Source organism: Drosophila sulfurigaster, chromosome 3 (assembly GCF_023558435.1).
Source record: "Drosophila sulfurigaster albostrigata strain 15112-1811.04 chromosome 3, ASM2355843v2, whole genome shotgun sequence".
Taxonomy (NCBI): Eukaryota; Metazoa; Arthropoda; class Insecta; order Diptera; family Drosophilidae; genus Drosophila; species Drosophila sulfurigaster.
Window position 1 is genome coordinate 18,058,962 of NC_084883.1, and position 12,064 is coordinate 18,071,025.

General features: G+C 38.6%; 1 protein-coding gene across 2 annotated transcripts in view; it reads left to right on the top strand.

Moving 5' to 3' along the window:
• The first annotated feature begins 2,876 nt into the window (after positions 1 to 2,876).
• LOC133843011 (protein pecanex) overlaps positions 2,877 to 12,064 on the top strand; it is a 31,166-nt gene continuing 21,978 nt past the window's right edge. For both annotated transcript variants that reach the window (XM_062276357.1, XM_062276358.1), the window contains exon 1: positions 2,877 to 6,139. The gene's annotated coding sequence lies outside the window, so the exon portion shown is untranslated. The remainder of the gene's footprint in view (positions 6,140 to 12,064) is intronic.

The window sequence follows — 12,064 nt, forward strand, 5'->3', positions numbered from 1 at the left end:
CTGCCTCTTCTTCTATCGTTTGTATTTTTTTTTTTTTTTTTTTCTTTTTTGCCACTCTTGACATTTGCAAAGAGGAGTAAAAAGTCAACCAACACGTTGTTGCCTATCGCTTGGATTTACATATAAAATTAAATATTGAATAAGTTTTTTCGGTTTTTGGGGTATTTGGTATTCGGTTTTGGGTTTTTGATTTTGATTTGGATTTTGATTTTGATTGCCTGGTTTCCGCTTCAACAACAATTCAGCCACATCTGCTTCATGAAATTTACGTCAATTGAAGAACCAGTTTTCGCCATTTACGTTTTCGTTTTTCATTTAAATGTGATAAACTGTTTCAACAGCATTCTTGCAAAATCTTTAATTCCATACCCAAAATTTGTGGTTTCTCGAATGCAAATTCAAAATAATCGACACTAATTGAGCTGCTGCCCAGCATCAGCATCATTTACAGCAATTGCTTCCCCGAGGGCATTTATTTATTTATTCGTAGTCGTAGTGGCCATCAATCATGGGTTTTAACTCGTCTTTAATATCGTTTTCGGTTGAAAGTGCTAATCCACAACAGGATGCAAAACCAACACTGTAAATAACAACAAAAACACAAGCTCGTAAATTTCGTGAGACTGTTCTTTTTGATTTTTTATTTTGTTTTGCTTTGTTGTTGCCTCAAAATTTGTTAGTCTTGCGGTCAGTTGGGTTTTGTTGCACGCTTTGTTGCTTTTTTGTCTCTCTAGAAACCGCAAATCGATAGTGTAAACATTTTACTCTGTAAATATTTACTATCAGACACTTTTCATTTTGGGAGTTCATCAGCTTCAGCTTTGTTCTCTAGACGTTCTCATCATCGCCTCCATCGCCAGGTTTCGCTTGAGGTTTTCACTTCTTTTTGCTTTGGCTTGTAAAATTCGTGGGGTGGCTAATAAATTGTTTCCATTATCCTTAACAATCTGTTGACGAAGGTTATCAACCTGCCTGGGTGATGGGTTTCTTTTCTCCTTTTTCCTTATTCAAAAATAGTTTGGAAAAGTACTTAAAAATTAATATACATACAGGGATATATATTTATTTCTTTAAAGTATTTAATCATTAATAGATATACTGTCAAATTAAGTTATTTGTGTAAGGTTTGTAGTGATAAGAAGAGTTATATTGAAACATATGTATACAGTAGTGAATACAATTAATTTATTTACCTTTTTTGTTGATCATATTAATAAATACTCCAAATATAAACTTTTTGTGCATAATTTACTTACAGTAATAAAATTAGGATGTAGGATTAATTCGTTTTATGTAGTGAGGTTTGTTTTGCGAAAGTAGTTATATTTTTTTATTTTGCAGGCTTATATGCGGTAATAATAAATAAATTTCTTGCATGCTGGAATTTATTCAATAAAATGTATTCTGTTTTTAAAACAAAGTTTGCACCTTATACGAATACAAGTACATCAAACACAAAAAGATCCATGATTGTTTCATTGACCATGAGTTGAATACTTTTACAATCTAAAGTTAGCAATTGCAGTATTAACAAAAGACTATCTACAACGCAAGAGGCTTCACAGTAAACCATCTCGAAACAACATGCATATTTGCGTTTCTGTAGAAATGTTTATTACTGTATTTCAAATCTCTGAGAAAACACTAAACACGAGTGAACTCTTGTTACACAAGAAGTATGTATATTCCACTTCTGCCAAACATATAAATTTGTAATTTTTTAAACCCCTTTCTTAATGCACAGCCTATACGAATTGTAGTTAAACATAAGTTTGAAACGACGACTCAAGCATTAGCTGATTAATAACTTCGCATACAAAAGCTCATTTGTTGGCATGTTCATGCGATAGATGGCGCTGCAGAGTTTCGAATTGAAAGCTCGCCCAATTTCAGTTACAATTTAAATTCCAATCAGGTAAATGAAAGAGAGTTTACGACTTGAAATGTTTACTTTATACTTCAGCTGCTTAAACCTGAGGGTGACCCTCCAGAAGAATCTTTTGCTTTAAATTATTGTGGCATGCCGACACCTCAATATATACCGCATTCAATTATATTTCAATTATATTTCAATTATAGGCATTTGTAGTGAAAACTGCAAAGTTTCGCCACCACCTCGTCCTTGACAAAGTATTAAAACCGAAAATATTATGCCTTGGCGAACTAACACATACAAAGTCTATGTGTGTACGTGTGTATGTTTTGTGCCAGCTGAGCGGACAAATTGCTTCGGCGACCTTATGAATGCATAAATATTTCAACCGCTTTGGCTCGTTGCTTGTTGCCAGTTTCAAGAGCAAGGCAAGGTCCTTGATGTTGCAGAAAACTATTTGCAAACTCTAAGGACAAAAGCCAGCATGCAATGAAAGCTTTATTGCTTTATTGCTTTCCACCTTCGCTTTCGGCCTCCCCCACCGCCTCCCTTCACCTATAATATGCTAGGCACGCTGCCTTAATGGTCAACAGGTTGAGGCTAAATTAAAGTTCTTCTTTTTTTTTGTTTTTGTTGTTCTCTTTGCTGTTTTGTTTTAGTTCGCAGCGAGCTTTTTATCTTCATTTCGGTAGCCATGAAAATTCAATTAGCAAGGGCGCTAATTAATGGCGCATCGAAAGCTTTCCACTTGTTGAGAATCGCGATGATTCGGCCTCACGTGCTGGACTGCCAAACGCGAAAAGCTCAAGCTCGGCACGTGTTTTCAGTGTGTGGCGAAAGCCCAATAAAATACAATCGCCAAAAACACAAACACTTACACGAGTGCAGTAGAGCTCGAGCACGGACACGAAGCCGAACACGAGCACGAACGAAGCAAGGAGCTTTACACGAGGCTCGAGGCACGCACTTGGGTTTTTTTTGGCACTAGCGACAACAGTTTGTTGCTCAGCCTGCACGCTAACGGACGTCTAGAAAACAGAGCCGAAGCACAGACCGAGACAGCGACAGCGGTTTCCGTTATTACAGTTATTATTTCTCTTTACTGTCTGTCTGTCCGTCGGTTCGCTAGTTCTTGCAGCAACGGTCAATCGCGGAACGGGACGAAAAGTGAACGCCTCGCCACGGCTACGGACTCCGAAACGGCCAAAACTTTAACTCGGCAACAACAACAATCAAAGAAAAAAACAACAAAAAAATATAAAAAAACGAAACAGCAAAGTGGTAGCAAAATGGAGTTACTCGGAATTTGAGTTTGTGTGAAATGAAGTAAAGTAAAGTAATGCCCAGTGTATGTAGGAAAATAGTTTATTCACTCAATGCATGTGTGTGTGTGTGTGTGAGCGTGTGTACATTTGCGTGTGTGCGTGTGCATATATTAATGGCATTTAATGTCTAGAGCAAAAATTAAACTAAACCCCAAACAAGCAAAAGCACAACGAAAGCAACAGAGCAAGAGCTAGAGCGAGAGACTGAGGGAGTGAGCAGGACAGACGGTGCCAAGGGATCCTCCTAACGATGGCAGGCAACATTAGGGCTAGGCCAAAAAGAGCAGCTAGCAGCAGTAGAAGTAGTCTAGCCATAATCTGTGGTCCGCTTGTGTTTGTGGCCGACTTTTCCCCAACGGAATATGCGGCAATGTAAACAAGCATTCAAGACGTGACTCGAGGCCCCGAAAAGTGGGGAGCCAAGTAGGCTAATCTGAATGGAATCAGTTTGCCAGGCCAAGAAACGTTTACATAGGAAGCACGCCAAGACAATAGACTGGGCTAGTCCCAACACTACTTGTAAGACGTCAAAAAAAAATAAAAGAAAATTGTATAACCAATTGCTAAGTGGTTTAACCGTGGGCAATGACAATCGCACTTGGAGCCGCAATCGTAGTCAGCAGCTGAGACATGTAATCAACGGGACCATCAACAACCATTTTGGGGCCATGTGAACACGTTTCAAATATCGTGACCAAGTCAGGGGCCCACATTAAGGCTTGTCCCTCCACAAGCACCACAATCACCACAAGGAGCACAAGGTCAGCACAAAAACTGACCTGCGGTCGCAGTATAACATAGGTCTACTTTTAAGCCTCGCCAAATGCTTGCTGTTCTAATGAAGTGTAACACTTTAATTCGCCAGCAACTAGAGCAAACAATCGTAAAAAAGATAATGAAACTATCTGGAAAATAACTATAAAAAAGCTCTTAAAAGCAACCTAAAATTTTCCTGTCCAGGGTAATTCATCAATTTCATAGTGGAACATTTCAAAATACAATATGCAAATGATAGATTGGAACTAGTGATTACTTCAATATAACGTATACGCCTAGGTATTAACTTAATCAGTAGAGAAACGCCTACGGCAATCAATCAAATCGAATCAGAAAATCTGGCATTTCACAAAAATTTGATTTTGAAAACATCCGCTCAATGTTGGAATTTAATTAGCTTGTTGAAAATGAATAACCTTTTCAAATATTTAAATTTCATTTAAACTCTTTGAATATTCGTTTTTGGCAACAAAAATATAACATTGCTCTTAACTAAATTTACGTATTCCACTGCCGCTGACTGCTGAGCTTGGTCAATGTTTTGAGCTTGTAAAAATATAGTTGCAATGGATGATAGACTGCATAATTATTCGTAATTTACAGAACAACAACATTTTTCAAAGTCCTCCTTTTTTTATTAGTCCAAAGTTGCTGACTTGTAAATTGCTTTACCAATTAATTCGGCATTTAAAAGTTAATCAAGTTATTCAAGGTGTGGATAAAAAGTTTGAGGACTTTTCAAACTTATAATTATTGTCGTATTACCAAGGATACCCCAATTACTAATCCTTGACTTCATAAAATGTGGGTTGTAAGGATTTTATAAGAAAAGTTAGAATATTCATTATATGTATTAGCAATCCTGTCCGTCCAGTCACAATTTGTGTAAGTTTAATTTTAAATTAACAATTTCACTTCAAATTTGTATGAAAATTCAACAGCTTAAAATTTGTTTACGATCATTGAAATGCCATTAGTTTTTGAAAAAGTTCTCTTGCAAAAACCTTTGTGTACATACGACAAACGAGTTGTCAAATTGGCAATTCACTGGCCTATTAAAAGCGGCAAACTTATGGCCCGGCGCCAGGAGAATTTTTGAGTGTTATAGACCTAGGCTCTCGCTTTGAGAGGTCTGCCAAGGCTGCCTGCATTTGAAATGGCCAATGCTAGCGCAACAACAATGGAAACAACAATAAACAAAAGAGGCGTGGCGCACAAAAAACGAAACGAAACAATAACAACGGAGGAGCCCAAAACACAATTGTCGCATGGCCCAATGGGCACAGGACAGTGCAAAGGAGTCTAGAAGGAGGGCGGAGAGCAAGGTGTAGGGACCTAGTTAAAAACCGTAAAGGCAAGCACAAACAAAGCTAGCTAGCGCATGACGTCATAAAGCATATTAAATGAGTTTACACTCGCAGTGCATTGCATACTTTCAGGCTGCTGCCATTTTCCCCTGTTCCCCCCGAATCCATGGTTGATGCTGCTGCTGCTGTTGCTGGCAAATGGCGACACTGAAAAGCCATTAACCAACGCCTAATGACGCACTCGAGACGGGGACGGGCAAAGTGTAGAAGGGGTTGTTAGTGCATGTGTGCGAATGAGGTTGAAGTGAGCTACATGTGTATGTGTGCGGCAGGTTAGCCAAGCTGATAACGAGAATGCTGAGAGGCAGCAATTAAATGGTCAAGCGGGAGTCTCTCTCCCCCCTCTCTGCCCCTCTCTTCCACTCTCTCTCGCTCTCTCTCTTGTCAACGTGCTGTCACGAAATGAAATTGAAATATTAAATATTCATCTAATGCAAGAAAAATCACATCATCTTTTGCGGGACATATTCGTGTGGAGTACATCTAAAATGCTCAACAAAAGGGCAATTTATCAGCATCCCAAAAGTGTGCTACAAAATGTGTGAAAAATAACAGCAACCAACAACAACAAATACGATAATACTTGAAAGTAACAAGCAAAAAACATACACAAACCTACCTACGTACCTGTAATTTGTCAAGAGCTCACACACGTGCACACACACACACACATCCAGAGAACAGTGCGTGTGTTTGCGCAAAAAGAAAAAAACGTCGCGTTTATAATCGCGCGCGTTTCTCTTTCTGGGAAACAATGGATCGAGACAAAGGAATAAAGCATGTAGCATGTTAAATGGGTAAGTCGAAACACTTCTCTCCTGACCCTGACAATGACACTGACAAAAACTATGCAACCTGAGCTATTGAAAATTGAGGAAACCGAATACTGAGAAATTCACAAAACTTTTGGAGTGGACCGCAGCACGTGACGCTTGCAACGTTCCAATAAACTAATCAATATTATCGAGTTAGTAACGTGTGTCAGACTGTGTGTGAGAGTGTGTGCATAGGAGTGTGTGTGGGAGTATGTGAAGTCTGAAAAGCACGTGTAGTTTATAAAATATGCAAGCCAATACATATTTAAACAACTGCACACAAACACACACACACAGAGAGCACAAGACGAAGCGACGCGTACGCGACTTTGCCACACGACTAAGCAACTTACACGGGCACATGAAGGTGGCATAAGTGGGCGTGGCTGGGGGAGCAAGCAAGTGGCAAGTGGCAGGTGGCAAGTGGAATGGTTAGATGTTGTGCCAACGCCTGCGGCCAGTGCTTTTATCTTTGTATGTGTGTGCGTTAGCTGCATACCTTTTAGGCGCATGTTTCTTATGGCTGTGTGTGTTTGTGTGTGTTTGCTTTAGCCAAAAAAGATTTTCAGTTAAGGAACGCAAAGTAAATGTGTCTTATGGGTTGGGCTTCTGTTGTTGACCCCGATTCCAGCCAGCAATGACGAGCCATATCCTGGCCCTGCCTGAGTCTGGGTAATATCGATGAAAAGAGACTCCAGAGGGATCGCACACTAATTGGAAGAAATGTGAGATGGGCCAGATGACTGGCAGCTACGTGAAAATGCTTTTAGGTAAATACGCCTCAGTCCCATAGAAAAGCAGAAAATTCTCCGAAAATTCAACATTTTAATCAGCCGTTTAAAACCTTTTGTCAATTATAATTGATAATTCAGACAATACGCTTAACAAGTTCATAACGAATTGAGCACTTAATTTATATATATTTTTATTTACTTAACGTCGGCTGTCAATGACATGATTATGAACGAAAAAATGCTTATTCAGTTATTATTATTGCTATTGATTGTCAAAGGCAGTCGATTCGTTTGTTAATTAGCAAAATTCCATTTGTATGCTTAAAATTAAACACATTATTATTAAAAATTCTATTAAAAAGCAAAACTTTTGACATCGAATATTTCGGGTTTTAATGTTTTAAATTAAATGTAATTTAATCAGATTTATTTTAGCTGTAATTAGCTGAAGGTATTAAAATTAGTTATTAAAATTTAACTCAGAAAAAATCCAGTGAAATTAATATTTCAAGAGTTTTATATATAAAATGTTGATTGAAATTCTGAGATATTAATACTCGTCATTATCTATAAGTTTTTATTTTAATATTGAAGCTTCATTTTCAACTACTATACAATTTTAAAAAAATCTAATATTTTATCATGTTAAATGACAAATTTTGATATTGATGTGATAATTATTTAAGTTCGAGTATTTTCATATGCATCAATAATATTCATACATAAATTTACATTTAAATTTCAATATAATATGATATACTTGTATTTATTTTATTTAAAGACGTTTATTTTAATATTCAATGTTTTTTCCATATCTTTAATGCAATTTGAAACCAGAAATTTAACTGCATTTCGCTTGAGCGGTCTTCCTGTGGTTGACATTGAATAATTTATAGTGTGCAAATAAGGCAAAAACAGAAATACATATATTTATATTCACTACTTGCGCAGTTGACAACAATTTTTATAAATATGCTGAATAATTCAACCTAATCGCAATGGCAATGGCAATGGTATAAAACGAAAACAGTCCGAAAGCGGCAACAGCATAATTTAACTACTAAAATATGATGCTGTTGAACCGGTAAAAATAACTGCAATACAATCCATACAAAATGGTAGCAAAAACCGCAAAGCAGAAAAAACGGCTACAAAAATAGAAACCGAAAAATGGTTTTATTATTGTTGTTTCTGGTCGTTTTCCTGGGGGCTCATTGCTCGCTCTCTCGGTCTGTGAGTCAGTAATTAAAAGCAAATCCATATTCATTTCGTGCCCCATGCAAATGTGTTGCAAGAGCAAGCAGAAGGAGGAGGAGCAGAAGGAAAGGAAGGCGCATACGTATGGAAAACTGAAAAGCCGAAGCATTTTGCTGAAGTGAGGTAAGAATCGAGTAGTAGGGAGAGCGAGAGAGAGAAAGTAGTACGAAAAGTAGTAGCAGTAGTTGTGGTGTATGGCATGTCGCTTTGTGTATTTGTCAGGACAGAAAGGACAACGCTGGCTGAGCAGTAGATAAGCTACACACACAGTCCTCTGCCTACCTACCTGACTGACTGTCTGCCTTTCAGCCTGAATGCGAGCCTGCATGTTTGCTTAGTCGCGAACTGGAACTGGGTCTCTTCTCTGGCTGTGTGGCAGTGTCTGGGCTCCTCTGGCCATGTCGGCCTATTTGCGGGCCATCACTTTGCATGTTGCAAACAATTTGCCGCCATCGCAGCAAGCAGCAGGCAGACGCCAAGCAAATGGGGAGCAGGCAGGCAGGACTATGTCGCGGTCGCCTTTTTCCTGCCATTTAGTGCCACAACAGCAAAATGTTCGTGCGACTAATTTGTGAAAAAATCAACAGCAACAGCAAAGCAACAACAACAATGAAGACAACAACAATAGCAAATATGGTAACAACAAAAACAAGAACGCCAACTGGCACGAGACGTTAAAATCAACGGACCGTAGGCCATTAAAATGGGGCCAGAAAAAAGCGCAGTTCGCTCGTTGTTAATGAGAAATAAACATAAAACAACGCCAGCAATAATAACAACAACAACACCAACCAAAGCAACAACAGTTGGAGTTACAACAACTTCGACAACAGCAACAACAACAGAAAGTGGAAAGCCAGAGAGGGCGTCACTTCAAAAGCCAGCGAACAAAACTTGTGGTAATCGCAAGCACAAAGCTAATAAAATACTGTAAAATATTCAACAATTGGCTGAGCTTTTAAGCACCCACTCCACAACAAAAACAACAACAATAACAACAAGAGAAGCAATCCCCAAACCATTGCGAACATATGGAGTGCCCTCGACGTGAAATGTAAACCAGAATCACAATTGGCGCCAGACGCTGAAAAGTATGCTACACATAAAGTAATCGCACTTTGGGTGTCTTTTGTATATTGTGTATTGTGTAGCGAAAAAAACGCGTGCAACAAATAAAAATGTATAAGCAACGAAGAGAACAAACAAAATATCAACTTGACGCGTAACTGTTTGTGGGTGGATAACCATATAACCAGAGTAAAGAAAGCGGATTTTAGGCATTGAATTGCCGAGAGTGAGAGCGAAAGACAGCGACTGTGAGTGCCTGACATGTGGCAGCCTCACAAGGAGCGAAGCGCAAAATATATTTTATTATATTTACCATAAATCAATATACTTGTGAAGGATCATTCTTGCGTGGGAATCAACTGTGGATAGCATACAAATAACCCACACGCACATATATATATTCTAAACTGTAGTCGATTGAGTTTCGCACAGGAAATTCGCATGTTCTTTTTTTTCCACTTTTTAGACTCAACTCGTTTCCTGTGCGCAACACTTTTTTATCTAGCCTAAAGCATAATGTTGCTGAAAGGCAACATCAGTTAGCTAATGGAGAATCTAGTAAGGGTAAATCACAGCAGCTCAAGGTTGCTTTTTTATATATTTTTACAGCTCAGTCTCCTTTGGCGAATCCTGACAGTTACACACAGAATTTTCTATTAAGTGCATAGAAACTTACCTTAAGCTTGCTTCAGAAAAAGCGAAAAGTAATATCTTCTTTTAAATATAACAATTGCGATGCTATGTCAATCAATGTACCACAATTCTAAACACGTTTTTAATAAGAACAATTGTAATTGAAACGACAATAAAGTAGAGTACAATAATCCCTTTTTGTTGGCATTTATTCATTAAGTGGAAACTTGGCACATAAAAAGATTCAAAAGCAAAATAAACTATCATTTGAGTTGTCTTTCACAAACTATTAAATCAAATTACATTCATTTAGGAACATTTTGCATTTAAAATTATATATTCTTCTCTATTAAAAGCGCTTGCGGGCACTCGGGAAAACTTTATGAAGCCGAAAGTTTGCAACAGTTTTCATTTGGCAAAAGGCAGCAAACATCTATTCTATTCAATTTCAAATGAATGTGCTGAAACCACAGATTGTGCGAAAAAAAGAAAACGACAACGAAAGCGAAAGCGAAAACGGAGCCAAGCCAACCATAAACTGATTTCGCTGACTTGGCTGACAGTCGTTTTGGCCATTGAATGTCGCACACGCGCCGTCGCCAAAGCTAAAGCCAAAGCCAACTTCAACTTTAACATCTACAGCTCGTTTTTGCCGTTGTCATTTGCCGTGGCTGTTTTTACCCATGTCGCTCAAACAAAGCTGGGGGAAGGGAGTAAAGTTAAGTCTCTGCCACGCTTTTATAAATAGGGCAACACTTGAAGCGTCGCTCAATAGATAACCAGGGCTATAAATTACGCACCAGGAGAAGAATATAATGAGCAAAACGGATGTGGAGGCAACGTAGGTAATTACGTAGGTTTATAATTAGCATTCAGATTACAGCAGCAAAAGCAGATGAAGCCGGCTGCGTCGCCGGAAATGAGCAGAAAATCGTTCGCTCGCTCCATGGGAGAAGGAAAATAAATGCATGCAATTATGGACAAAAATTGCAAATTAATTGAAATGAATGAGCAACTTTGTGGCACAACATGAACAACAACAACAACAACAACAAGAAGAAACTCACACACAACAAGCAAACAGCAAATAAACATTTCAATTATGTCGCTGTGCGAAAACTTTTTGCGGCAGGCGTTTCAAAAACTTTGATAATTAAGCTCAATGGGCGCCTTGAGCATGTTCTCTGTCTCTGTCTTTAGTAGAGCACACAAACGAGTGCTTTGGTAATTAGCAGACAAAAGTCTAAGCAAAGCGAGCAAACTCAAAACAAATGAGCCAAAGCCAACATAACAATAAATGCAATGTAGACAAGCAGAGAGAGAGAGGGGAGGAAGACGGATATCCAGCATTGAACAATGGAAATGGAATGGGAACAGTGCCAGCAGGCCATTTCCGGTAGACATGTGTGTGTGTGTGTGTGTGTGTGTGGGTGCGCCACTTAGCCGCCAGGGGGCGCCACTTCGCTTGTAATGTTCGTGTTTGTTTGTGTGTGTGTGTGGGTGCAGCAACAGTTTGTTGCTTTGCTTGTCTGTTTGTCAAGACAACAACAACGAGAACGTCACGCTCATAAATTTTTAATTAAATTGTTTTTTAGTTTGTGCCAGCGACACTGAACAGGAAAACGCACTGATTGCCTTTCTATCTGCCTGTAAGTGCGTGTGTGTGTGTGTGTGTGTGTTATCCTTTGCCTTTTATCCTTCGACATATGTGTATACTCAAATATACTCGAGCTCGTAGTTAACTGAGCTGTGCAATTGCTTTTGCCGTTTGTTTGCCTTATTCTTTCTGCCTTTTTGCCTTGGGGGCAAATTGAGTTGTTTAACTTGCAATTGAGCGGCCCTCGAGGGTTCAAGTTGCTCGAGTTGCTCAACAGCAAATCCAGTGAAATCACATTAATTATTTAGTATTGACTACACATTGCCAGTGAAATTAAGTATCCGTCCCGTTGTTCGTACACCTGAATCGATACCTGGCAGCGATTGCTCGTGCTCAGCTTTTTGCTCCCCTCACTCAATATTAATGGTCTTGAATAGCATTCGATCAATATGAGGAAGTTAATGCTCTGTCATATGTTGAATTCTCAATTTAAATCTCGATTGTCATTATGACAGGTTATCAATTTCATTAAGAAGAAGTTCAAAGCTCGAAAGCATCGGAAACTCTTATTAAATAAAAGTTTAAAGCATCGGAATAAAATGGTTTTAAATTGTCAAA